Genomic DNA, 14,208 nt, shown 5'->3' with positions numbered 1-14,208 from the left:
TTGGGGAAATTACTTCATGGCTGGTCACCAGATGGCGCTGCTCTGATTTTGATGCTTTAGTTCACAGTACACCCACCAGGGTCCGCCAAAATACCATACAAATCATAGATATATAAATACCTAGATACAGCCATCCTTAACAAACGTACCTCGGTTTTTAAAAAACATATCAAAGAAATTTGTACATCTCTCCATTACTTTCTAACCAAGAAGAAACATGTTCTATCTCTTTTTATTGCATTAACCACTATGTCGTACGCGAATCGGACGCTTAAAACAAACTTTGCGCGTCTCATAAGTCATATGACAGTTGACACATTTCACGATCGCGCGAAATCAAATCTAACTAAAAATATTCGCCCTAAACATGATGGGCGGTTTTTTCACTAAATATTATGTAATTATTGCGTTATCAATTGAATACGAATAAGATTAGTGCTTGCCATAATGATAGAATTAGGTTTTCCTGCAGTTTTCCTAATTCGTAAGGTAAATACCGGAGTATATAGAACAACTTAAGACCTTCTGCAGAGGCACCTCTAAATAGCATTATGCGGGTCACTCTGTAATTGGGCGCATGCCTGTTGAGGGCCCAAAACTAAGAGAGGGATAATAAATAAATAAATAAATAAATAAACAATTGTTATTCCTGAAATAGTTTTATTACATAGAGCTACGCCACTCAAATTTGGGACTATGTTTACCTTGTTTGGCATGATGTGCTGCAGTGAATTCATTGCTGGCTTGCAGAATATCAAAAAAACCGTAAGTAAGTAAAGATTATGTTCAACATTTTAATTGCATGGTTTTAGGCGTAATGGTAACGGAGATTACGTTGCGACAGGAAGTGAATTCGTTTCCAATTATCATTTTGACCTATATGATGTTGATGCAGTGCGTTTGTATCATGATCACAAAGAAGGATCCGTGCAATATTCTTAGGAAAACGAGATTTATAGACTGTGTGTGCGTGCAATATCAAATTTTGGTCGCTACGCGTCTTGCCTACCTTTCGACATATGTCCAATCGGTGGGGTTTCTTTTTGAAATTATAGTGCTAATTGTAGTAAGTAAGCTACACGTGTACATTTATTTAAAATAAATACAACATCTTAACAATGATATCCAATGTGATAATACTCATTTAGTGAACATTCATTACGTTTGTAAAAGTTCACAATCCGAATAATCACTGTCATTATTAACACTTATTTTAAAGTTCAGAAACATCAACCAATATAACTTCTCTTTTAAATTAATCACTTTCCACATGTTCACACACTTTCTTCCAGTTGTCAGCTGTAATTTTTTCAAATTCTTCATTTGCCAGCTTTCTAAGTAACATCTTCCATTTTAAATGTAACATTTCTTGCTGCTATGCGATTTAAATAAATAAAAAGGCGGTTTATTTATGTTGTAAAGTCTCAAATATGATAATTTTCTGTGCGATTTGTGCTAACAATTTGATTGACAGTTATAATAAATAATGCGAATCTTGTCTTCCATGCTCAGGGTACCTCTATAAAGGATAGCGCTATACGTAATTAATGTGCCGAAAGTGATGGTAATAGATGGTACGTCCTTTTGAACTAGGTTGGTGTATGGCTGTATCTATGTATTTATATATCTATGATACAAATTTGTAACATTGCTGTTTCTATTCTGAGAAGGCCGTATTCTGTGATACTATTTTCTATAGCAAACGTCAAAATTGACAAACGCGATTACCATAACATCCCCTAGTATGGGCACTTGATAATTTTGAATCTTAATTTACGAAAACGTTTAGATATAACTCAAAAATCTGAATAAAATCTATTTGGACTGTCGTCGCGTAGATTAAATTTTGAATGATACACGTTCTATATGAACGTTATTAATGAAACTTGTGTAACTAAAATCACTCGGCTACGCTTGGTGAATTTATACACGCGTTTCATTAAGACGATCATAAACATAAACGAACTGGTATCATTAATAACTATTATTGTGCCACACCAAAGAGAATGTGGTCTGTTGAACAGATTGTACGAAGAAGGAACTTACAAGAGGAAAGACATAGCCTGCTGCAGTGAGACGCATTGGTGTAATTGAAGATTTCCTCTGAAATGTTGATAAAAGGCCTTTCTGATCTTTACACTACACCATGCCATTGTAAAGGGTTTTACAAGAGGGATTTTGTTTTTCAGTATATTTGCATTTGATTAAAAAGACAGGTTTGTCATTTGCGTTGTTACATTTGGCCAATGAATCATTCGACCAATCAGAGCGCAGAGTGCACCTTGCCATGTTTGAAAAATTCCGGTGTATTTCCATTGCAAAATAGCGGAATCGCGCGGAAGCGGTAGTAAAAAATATGCAGAACTTCCGCACTTGCGGAAACAGAAGCAGACGTCTGTTGCATCACTACCACCACAGACAACATATACAGGGTGACAATTTGAAAACTTACCACCCCTCATATCTTAGTAAATAAACGAGATATTTAAAAAAATCAAAATCCGTTTCGGTAAGTCGGAGGGGGAATCACAATGACATAGTTGGCGACGCACCCCCTCCAACCCCCTGCGCCCCAGCCACCCCAACTTTTAAATCTTAAATAGTGACCCCCCATGTGTGATACGTCGTTGGAAAGCTCTGAAAAAATGCTTTCCAACCATACCAAATAGCATTACATTTAGGTTAGTAATTATCGTGCAAATCAAAAAATAAACATGGAAAATCGTATTTAACTTGAACTTCCAAAGCCGACTTGACAGCAACTCATTTTTGATCGCCAGTTATAATCTATTCTCAAACTCTTGTCGAACCTTTTCAAATGTTGGTTTTGCAATATTTCGACATTCTTGAATTATTCTCTGTCTTAGTTCGTCTATGTTCGCCGGTTGCGTTTTAAATACGACAGATTTCAAATGTATCATATTAGTTTATTTTTTGATTTGCACGATAATTACTAACCTAAATGTAATGCTATTTGGTATGGTTGGAAAGCATTTTTTCAGAGCTTTCCAACGACGTATCACACATGGGGGGTCACTATTTAAGATTTAAAAGTTGGGGTGGCAGGGGGGGCGCAGGGGGTTGGAGGGGGTGCGTCGCCAACTATGTCATTGTGATTCCCCCTCCAAATTACCGAAACGGATTTTGATTTTTTTAAATATCTCGTTTATTTATTAAGATATGGGGGGTGGTAAGTTTTCAAATTGTCACCCTGTATGTTGTCTGTGCTACCACTAATTACCTTTGAATCAGGTAATTTACAGAAGAACATGAATATTTCCTAGACCTTTTCGGTAAACTTGTTATATAACGAGGCGCTAATATTTCTATTAAATGAAGCAAATATGCAAAACTAGAAAGGATAGAAGTGTACCTAAAAATGTGTACCTATTGTTAGTGCCTAATTATTTGCAATAATATCGAAACTTTGCATCGTGATTATAATACTATAATTCGCTAAAATATGGTGAATTTATTCGAGCGCTATTATAGAAAATCACAGATACCTAATAATTTAAAGGTACAAATTATCGACCTAATTTGACATTAAATGTTCAAAAACAAAACAAATGAAAACAATTGAAACGAATGGACGAAACCACCCGCGGCGAAAACTGAAAATTTTGCGTACCTCTCTCAAGAGAATCTACCCAACCTTTTCTCCTTTGAACTGTCAATGCTCAATTTTTTATACAGGCATGTAAAATATCAACAGCAGGATTTTGTGGCAGAAGTCAATAATGAATACCTTACTTTAATTAATTGATCGTATTTGCCCAGCCTCGCCGTACGATTTCTATTGCGTAACTGCCTATACATAATTAAAAAAGTCAAAACGTATCTATAGTTTTACGTTTGTTATGAATAACCAACTATCGGCACTGTTTTTGAATTCCTAATGACCCAACATCATAACTAGATTAGTAGATCAAGGCTTTGTGTCCTGGACTTAAATTGACTAGCTACCCAACTGTTTAAGAGTTAGTTAACTAAGTTCTGAAGGGGATGGTTAATGTGAACGGCAGTATAATGACATAAAGCTTTACTTTAAAAGCTTGGTTAGGTTATATCGAGATGCTCGATTAAATAATAGAGTTTATAATGAATCGACTATTTTTCGCAATACAAGTTTTGTTTAAACTATTATCATATAGAATACGCCATTAAAGGCCGATTCAGAGTTCCATAACGGTAAGCGGTAAGAGGTAACGATAAGATATAAGAAAAATAAACATTCAAATTATAATGGTGATTCAGAGGTTTTCCGTAAGACGCAAGACGTAAGTAGTAAGAGGTAAGAAATGGATTATTTCAATTCATACATTATCGCTTACGGAATCAGGCGCAATCGTTGCGAATCGTGCGGGTTCGTTATCGATTTATCACGTGTTTTGTATAAACGATTGAACAGCTGTATTGCTTCCTGTATGACTGTCCATGACATTGGCCCATATGAATAAAAAGAAGCATATGCTTTACTTGCAAAATCCAAAGTAAATACTCGTAAGTGCTCCTTCACATTGGGCTGCTCAGCAGCTCTGCACTGCGTCCCGTCCCATGGCTAACCAGCGCTGCTAAGTCGCCCAGTGTGAGGGGGCACTTACGAGTAATTACTTTGAATTTTTGCAAGTATAAGCATATGCTTCTTTTTATTCATATGGGCCATTGGCCACTATTAAGGGTTACGGTTTCGTGTAATCTACGCAGATCGCAAGTAACTTGTCCTTTCGTGAAATATAATCGCAAAAAATCAATTTCATTTCAGTGAGAGTACTCCTGAGGTATTTACAACGTGTTGATTTAAACTGTACCTAATCTACAACACTTCGTTTTGCAGATGAATTCTTGCCCGCTTTCGCCTCAAGAGGCGCCGGACGATTTTTGAAGTTATGCAGAACAGAAGGCGTGCTTTGGAATTCATCGTTCGAAGGGTTCCACAAGCGGATCGGGCGGTTAGCTGCCGCTTCGAGAATAGCACAAGCAATGCGGGTCCGTGAAGTGAGCTGACCATGAAAAGCACAAACAACGGATTTAGGTTTAATCGTTTGTGCCTCGTTTATGCTCGTTTGTGCCGTTTAAGGTAAGTCAGCAAAACCAACCATACAAAAATTATGGACAATTCAAAATGGTCAGCTGACTTCACGCACGAAATTAAAGCACAAACGACGGGTTTAATTGCAATCGTTTGTGCTTCGTTTGTGCCGTATAACAAAAGTCAGCAAAACCAACCATACAAAAATTATGGACAATTCAAAATGGTCAGCTGACTTCACGCACGAAATTAAAGCACAAACGACGGGTTTAATTGCAATCGTTTGTGCTTCGTTTGTGCCGTATAACAAAAGTCAGCAAAACCAACCATACAAAAATTATGGGCAATTAAAAATGGTCAGCTGACTTCACGCACGAAATTAAAGCACAAACGACGGGTTTAATTGCAATCGTTTGTGCTTCATTTGTGCTCGTTTGTGCCGCATAAAGTAAGTCAGCAAAACCAACCATACAAAAATTATGGGCAATTCAAAATGTCAGCTGACTTCACGCACGAAATTAAAGCACAAACGACGGGTTTAATTGCAATCGTTTGTGCTTCGTTTGTGCTCGTTTGTACCGTATAACAAATGTCAGCAAAACCAACCATTCGAAAATTATGGGCAATTCAAAATGGTCAGCTGACTTCACGCACGAAAATGAAAGCGCAAACGGGGGCTTCAGACTCAATTGTTTGAGTTTAGTTCTTGCCGGTATGTCCGATAGAATAAGTCTTTAAGAGAACCAGTAATACCTACACAATTATAGATATAATGCATGCACAAAATTGCAGAACACCTAACATAAGATGCACGAATTCAAACAGCTGTAGATTTAACCATAGTGTAAAGACTTACTTATTTAACGTATCTAAGTAATTGTACATAATATGTAACTGTATGTTTTATCATTGAGTAATTAAATCGGTTTTATGAAGAAATACATTCATATTTACATATCATATGTAATGCTAATATTTTACAAGACAAAACAATATTTTGCTTTTCCATTAAATAGTGTTAACAATTTATAGGAGTGTAGGTAATAAGAAGTCCTATTTGGGGTTATGCTTATATTTTCCAAAGGCTGTGCTAAAATGTTCTAATTATTACGATTCTGATAGAGATTTATAAATATACGTACTTACCGTCAAATAGTTAAAGTTAATAAGTTGAAACAATACTGGTAAAATTGTTTAAATTTTTAAACTTATTTAATATATGTATAGTCACAATTTACTGCTAGTCATATATATCTTAATCTTTTCATTTCAGACTTTTACTACATTAGATATGCCAAAATTTTACCATTATTGTTTCAACTTATTAGCTTTAACTATTTGACGGTACTTCTATAAAACATTTTACCACACCCTGATGATGGCCATAGACCGAAATCGGTAGCTTTAGAAAATATAAGCATAACGCCAAGTTTGATTTCTTATTACCTACACTACACTCCTATATAAAAGAAATTAATTCAAAAAAATATGGAAAACTTTATAAAAAAAAGATGTTAACGACTTCCGACTTAAGGTGGCGCTTACAAAAAGTACAAAAGTACACTTTCGATTTCCTCAATAACAAATTTGTAGAATCGGAGTTCGTGAATTGTCAATGTAGGTCAAAAAAAATAAAGAAGACCCTTTTGACATCTCCATTAGTTATGAACAGAGTTGCATGAAATTCAATATGCGCATGGCTTTAGCCATATAAAACGCAATTCCAAAAGTTGAGCCTAATCGATCAGCATTCACAGTGCCCTTTTTGCTTTACAAATCGAATTGCAAACTTTCTTATTTATGGAGGTATTTAAATGAAATTTGATACATAGCCACTTGGAATAAAAGCAAATGTAGCGCCAGTTTCCAAATTTGGTTTTGCACATACTATAGTCATACCCAGGGGCTCGTTTTCTATATTTGTTTACACGTTTCTTTATTTTTCAAAATAGCTTAAAGTGTGGAACAAACAATTAAAATTATTTAAAAAAACGTTAGGATTCTCCGTAGCCTTTACAACAACCACATTTATCAGTTCATTTGATATCTTTCTTAGTTAAAAAAAATAATACCCAGGCATATTGTACGTTTTCCAAGATGTGTAATAACCTTTCCAAAGACGATCAGAAATTGGGTATTGTTTTGTCAGATTCTTAGGTCAGTATGGGTTGTGCTTAAGGGGGTGGTGGCCTGGTGGGTCACTTTGATATTTAAAGAAACAGTATTTTTTATTTGAAAAGTTTTTAAATGTCCGCCTTATTGTATATTAAACAGCGATTATTAATTAGAATGCATTGTTGAAGTTATATTCAATTACTTTTTTATTTTTAAATTTGTTCAAGGGCTATTAAATTATACAAAACTAGAAGGCGGAAGCACTATTACAGACATTTGAAAAAAAATTAATACGAATAGAGTATAGTTTCCGACTCTCAGGTTATTTTTTTTAGTGTAGTAGATATACATACCTACAAGATGTACACGTTAATTGATTTTAAAATCTTCATTATTAAATAAATGTTATCATATTATATTACGTATAATAAAACGAGGTAGAATTTTTGCATCAAATTCATGTGTTGGGCATTGAGATAATGCTATTAATTTTGTTTCCAATGATCTTGGTACATGAATAAGAATAACCATTTTCACATATTTTGATCAAAGTCCATGTGGTCGCCAAACATGCATCAAATTCATGTGTTGGTCATTGAGATGATACATCATGCTGTTGGGCTTTTTCCCATCGATCTCAGTGCAAGAATAACGATTTTGACATGTTTTGATCAAAATCCATGTGGCATCAGAAAAATAATTTAACATCTTTGAATCACATACATGCGGTTATCAAATGTGCACGTGATGTAGGTACTCTTTCAGCATCAAGATAATGCCTTTGAAAGCTTTTACAACTCCAAATTCATGTGTAAAGAATAATTTTGGGTACATTTTGTTCTAAAGCTTATAGTGAATTATTACACTTCTAAGAGGCATAGGGAATAATCTAGCGAAAGTCCGAACTCGATACATAACATAGGGAATGAAACTTTACATACAGTTACATATTATGTACAATTACTTAGATACGTTAAATAATTAAGTCTTTACACTATGGTTAAATCTACAGCTGTTTGAATTCGTGCATCTTATGTTAGGTGTTCTGCAATTTTGTGCATGCATTATATCTATAATTGTGTAGGTATTACTACAGGTTCTCTTAAAGACTTATTATATCGGACATACCGGCAAAAACTAAACTCAAACAATTGAACCTGAAGCCCCCGTTTGCGCTTTCATTTTCGTGCGTGAAGTCAGCTGACCATTTTGAAAGTTTTGCTGACTTTTGTTATACGGGGCACAAACGAGCCCACAACGAAGCAACAACGATTCCAATTAAACCCGTCGTTTGTGCTTAATTTCGTGCGGTGAAGTCAGCTGAACCATTTTGAATTGCCCATAATTTTTGTATGGTTTGGTTTTGCTGACTTACTTTATACGGCACAAACGAGCACTAACGAAGCACAAACGATTGCAATTAAACCAGCCAGTCGTTTGTGCCTTTAATTTCGTGCGTGAAGTCACTGACCATTTTGAATTGCCCATAAATTTTTGTAGGTTGGTATTGCTGGAACTTTTGTTATACGGCACAAACGAGCACAAACGAAGCACAAACGATTGCAATTAAACCCGTCGTTTGTGCTTAAATTTCGTGCGTGAAGTCAGCTGACATTTTGAATTGCCCATAATTTTTGTATGGTTGGTTTTGCTGACTTACTTTATACGGCACAAACGAGCACAAAAGCACAAACGATTGCAATTAAACCCGTCGTTTGTGCTTTAATTTCGTGCGTGAAGTCAGCTGACCATTTTGAATTGCCCATAATTTTTGTATGGTTGGTTTTGCTGACTTTTGTTATACGGCACAAACGAGCACAAACGAAGCACAAACGATTGCAATTAAACCCGTCGTTTGTGCTTTAATTTCGTGCGTGAAGTCAGCTGACCATTTTGAATTGTCCATAATTTTTGTATGGTTGGTTTTGCTGACTTACCTTATACGGCACAAACGAGCACAAACGAGGCACAAACGATTAAACCTAAATCCGTTGTTTGTGCTTTTCATGGTCAGCTCACTTCACGGACCCCGACAAATAGTGCCATAAAATTTGAAAATTTATAGAAAAAGGGTGCAGGTTGTTTTGAACTACTATTCAATATGGCGCCGTAGCCTAACGCAGCCTTAAATCAAAATATGGAGGTAGTGGCTTTCCACCTTCGGTGCCAGTTTTACTATTTTTTGTTAATTGTAAATAAGATTTCATTAGGTTATGATATTTTTGTCGGCAACGTTCAGCTGCTTCTTTGCCATTACCAACATGGAATCCCTCTTGATTCATAGCTTCAGCTAGCATTTGCCAAACTTTTAACTTGACAGTTTTTTTATCATTAAATAAACGGTCATATTTATCACTACTTCTCAGTGTTAAAAAGGTTATAGTCGCATTTATGTCAGCTTGAGTTTGATTACGAGCTGATTTCCAAATAACATCTTTAGATGTACTTGCCGAAGGCAAAGGGTTTGTCATGGTCTCTGAAGGTTCCGGAATTTTTAAACGTAGGAATTGGTTTTCATCAACCGCAACAAGTGCATTATCATCAATGTTTGTGTATTTACCGCATGCCGGCGGCAGTTTATATTTTGTTCCATCTGTAATTAATAATGTAGTTGGGAGCAAAATTTAAGTCAATTTTTTTACCTTCTAATTCAATTACATAGCAATCATCTTCCACATCTACAATACTTGCATTTTGAACGTTTTGCATTATAACGTAACGAATAAGAACTTCATGAAAATCAAAATACACAAAATCGTACACAACGAAGTGAGGTTAAATTGTTTACACTCGAGACTCGACCTCGCACTCGGCCGAAAACGACAACACGAGTATTAACGAACCGTTAAATTTGCAATAAATTGAACACTTCCCTCAACCATCATCCAGCGTTTCGTGAAACCGCGTTACGATTTCATAACAATGACGTCACTTGTTCGTCGCCAAAATGCATTGGTTCCTTATACGCGAACCACATTCATCGCCAAAATTCGCCTCAATATTTAAATCTTTACTTTGAGATCGCTGGAATTGTTCCGTTCCCGACGCTATTTTCATTGTGTCTGAAATTAATACAAGTATGTAAATGTAAAGAATATTTAAGTACATATTATCCTTTGTTGCAAAGCTTTTGACTGTTTCGTCATATATTGTCGCTCTTTCTCACTTGCATCAAAAACGACAGTGACAAAAAATTTTCGTCAACGTAAGTTGGTATAATTTATTAATCAATGAACGGTCACATAAATGTCATATTTGTCAATTAACGTCTACGTAAAAATTAACCTTTATAAGTGTAAACGTCCAAATGACAGTATACAAGCATCAATTTACGATCTGCCGTAATTTCGATATGACATCATATTTTGTGACGTAACAGTCAAAAGCTTTGCAACAAAGTATACCCTTGCCAAGAAAAAGTGTCATTATTTGTTAATTATAACATTACTTTCTAAAGGTTGAAATAAGGGAAAGATCTTGTAAAAAAATATTGGGTTGTGTTACGCCACTGCTTAGTTTAGAATTAGGGATTTTAACTTTCCAGTTTTGTACGATTACGGGTGTAAGCGTCGCGTCTCAAGCATGATTTTGTATAATTATTACTTCTTGTATTTTTGAATAAAACTGCTGCATTCTACAATTATTACATACTGAAACACAACAAAGTGGCGACGAGGCTTGCGAGAAATCTACGTGCTAGAAATAATTTGTGCAAAATTTTAAGGTTAGGAAAAAAATTCGGCGGGAAGCACCATGACTAATACGGATCAAAGGGAGTCTTCTTCTTCTACCCAAGTTACAAATCCAACTACTGGCGGTACGATACATACAATACAGACGGTCTTTACAATCGAACAATTCGATGCTACAAAGTGCCAATGGAACCGGTGGGTAAAGAGACTGGAAAGTGCGTTTACCGTTTTCCATGTACCTGCAAATGCTCACGTGTCATACTTACTGCACTACATGGATGCAGAGGCATATGATATATTCTGTGACAAAATTGCTCCCGAAGAACCCGAAACTAAAAGCTACAAAGATATTGTCCAGATAATGAAGCGGCACTGGAGCCCAGAACCACTAGAAATTGCCGAAAATTATCGTTTCCGCTGTCGAGAACAACGAGAAGGTGAATCCATACAAGAATATGTGTCTGCTTTACAAAAACTTTCGTTAAACTGCAAGTTCGGTGAGTACCTCAAAACTGCATTGCGAAATCAGTTTGTTTTCGGTTTACGTAGTGAGAGAACACAAGCTAGATTACTTGAAACTAGAGAATTAACTTTTGATAAAGCCATCGAAATTGCTACCTCAATGGAACTTGCTGCTAAAGATTCTGCTGAATTGCACAAAACCGGTGTCAATGCCATACATACATTCAAAAATAAGAAAAAGGTAGGGAAAAGCAAACCAAATACTCAAAGTCAAATTCCTCAACCTACTTCTACAAGGAAATGCTATCGCTGGGGCAGTGCTGACCACCTGGCGAACAGATGTTCCAAGATTAACGTTACGTGTTCATTTTGCAAAATTAAAGGACACATCGAACGGGTTTGCAGCAAAAAAGTTAACAACACTACAAATCAAGTGGAATTAACACAAGATATCCAAGATGAAAAAATCCTATACGTAGATCTGAATACCAGGGAGAAATTCACTACCGAAGTCAACATCGAAGGCAAAGACATTAAGTTCGAAATAGACAGTGGTGCTGCTGTGACTTTGATGAGTGTAGACGATTTTCGTACAATCTTTCCTACTTACGAGAAGAAAATTACCAAATCTAATATTAATCTTACTACATATTGTAATACATGTTTAAATGTTGCAGGTTTAGTTCGAGTTTCGGTCAGGTTTGGAAGATTAGCTAAAATACTTGATTTGGTCAATATTCCAAGAAAGCCATTGCTGGGTCGTGAATGGATACGCAGTCTTCATATTACATTACAAAACAACGAAGGTAACATTGCACAAATTTATTCAAATGCATCTAAAGGTGTCAATATTTTGCTCCAAAATGTCCTTAGTAAATACAAATCAGTTTTCTGTGCTGATAATATAGGTCAAATTAAAGGTTTGCAAGCAAAAATTGATATTAAAGATACCCTTCGCATTATTACCTAAAGTGAATAATGAAATTGATTTCCTGGTCAGTCAGGGTATTCATACTAAAGTTGACCATTCAGAATGGGCTACGCCTATTGTACCGGTGCCCAAGGCAAATGGTAAGGTCAGACTATGCGGTGATTTTAAAATTACCTTAAACCCAAATTTACATATCGATGAGCATCCACTTCCAACAATCGATGAATTGTTTTCATCTATGGCTGGCGGTGAGAAATTTACTAAGCTAGACTTAAGTCAAGCATTCCTTCATTTAACTGTCAGAGATGAAGATAGGAAATTTTTAACTCTGAATACATACAGGGGTCTGTATCAGTGCAACAGGCTAATGTACGGAAGTTCTTCAGCTCCTGCAATTTGGCAGCGTGCTGTTGAAAACATTTTACAAGGTAATCCTGGAGTTACTGTCTTTATTGACGATATCAAAATTACAGGCCGCAATGATTCTGAACATTTGTCACGTCTTGATGCTGTTCTAGATCGGTTAAAAAAATTCAATATTCGAGTCAATATGGAAAAGTGCAAATTCCTTGCAGATCAAATAGAATACTGCGGCTATATTATTGATAAAGGGGGGATACACAAAATGCCTACAAAAATTGATGCAATACAATATGCGAGAACTCCTCAAAATAAAACCGAATTACGTTCCTTTATCGGGCTTGTTAATTATTACGCGAGATTTTTGCCAGATCTAAGTACGGTATTGTATCCTTTGAACCGTTTGCTTCACGATAATGTCAAATTTTCATGGGATGTGCAATGCTGTACTGCATTTGATACTATAAAACGTGAAATACAAACAGGTAAGGTTTTAGCACATTACAACCCTAAATTACCGTTACCTACACCTTGCTACAGATGCTAGTCCTTATGCTGTGTCTGCTGTACTTTCATGTAGTGTCGTAGAGTTAGGTTTTACTTATGTGTTTAGGTAAACGCGCCTTAAGGATTTTTGTGTGTTGTAACTTGTACTTACGTATTTCACTTGGTTGTTGTGTAACATGATGTTGGCCTGTAAAAAGCGGGTTCAGAAATATTTCTGTTGATTACATGTATAAAAGTAATGATCGACCTTTTATTGATACGATATTACATTTCACACATTTTTTCTGATGGATCCGAGCGTCCAATTCAATTCGCTTCTCAAACGTTACAACACATATAGAACCCAAAATGTAATACAAAATGTTGCAAAAATTAATAATAATAATAATAATAATAATAATAATACTTTATTATCCTGGCGGAGACCAGCTGTAAGCTGTTTTTCCCAACCAGCAGAATTACAATTTACAATTACAAAATAGTGATTGAAAATAACATAAACTAAAAAAGGTATACTATTTCAATAACTTGAGTTGTACGAGACTACATGAAAAGAAAATAAATGAAATCTTAGACGAAGACAGATTGACAAAAATGACAAAATTTCTCCACGTGTGTACATAATATCTAAAAGAAGTATATAGAAGGTGACATATAGAAAGATTAGGTAACAGAAACTTGCTATACTTAAAGGTCTAATTATTATTCATTGTAAATCATAATTTTTACTTTGCCCTTAAATTGATAGCTATTCAATGATTTGTATTCATCAGGCAGCTTATTGTACAAAAATGCAGACATGTATGTAAACGAAGATTTGTAGCTTTGCAATTGCAGGTATTTGAATATCGTTTGTATTTCTAAGTTGACGATCATGTAAATCTCTCCGAAAACGTATTTTGGACTGTAAGTATGGGGGCACGCCAGATTTTATAATTTTGTGAATTAAACACAAGTAGTGTATAGTCCTCCTATCGTTCATTCGGTAAAGATTCAATTGCTTGAGATGGGGTGTGATATGTTCTTGCCTATTTACGTTACTTACATAACGTACGCATGCGTTTTGAACTTTTTGGATTCTGTACGAGTATGAATTTTTTAAGCAAGGA

Source organism: Photinus pyralis, unplaced genomic scaffold, assembly GCF_008802855.1.
Source record: "Photinus pyralis isolate 1611_PpyrPB1 unplaced genomic scaffold, Ppyr1.3 Ppyr1.4_LG2, whole genome shotgun sequence".
Taxonomy (NCBI): Eukaryota; Metazoa; Arthropoda; class Insecta; order Coleoptera; family Lampyridae; genus Photinus; species Photinus pyralis.
The sequence above is the reverse complement of the archived record's forward strand: the minus strand, read 5'-3'. Positions refer to the sequence as shown.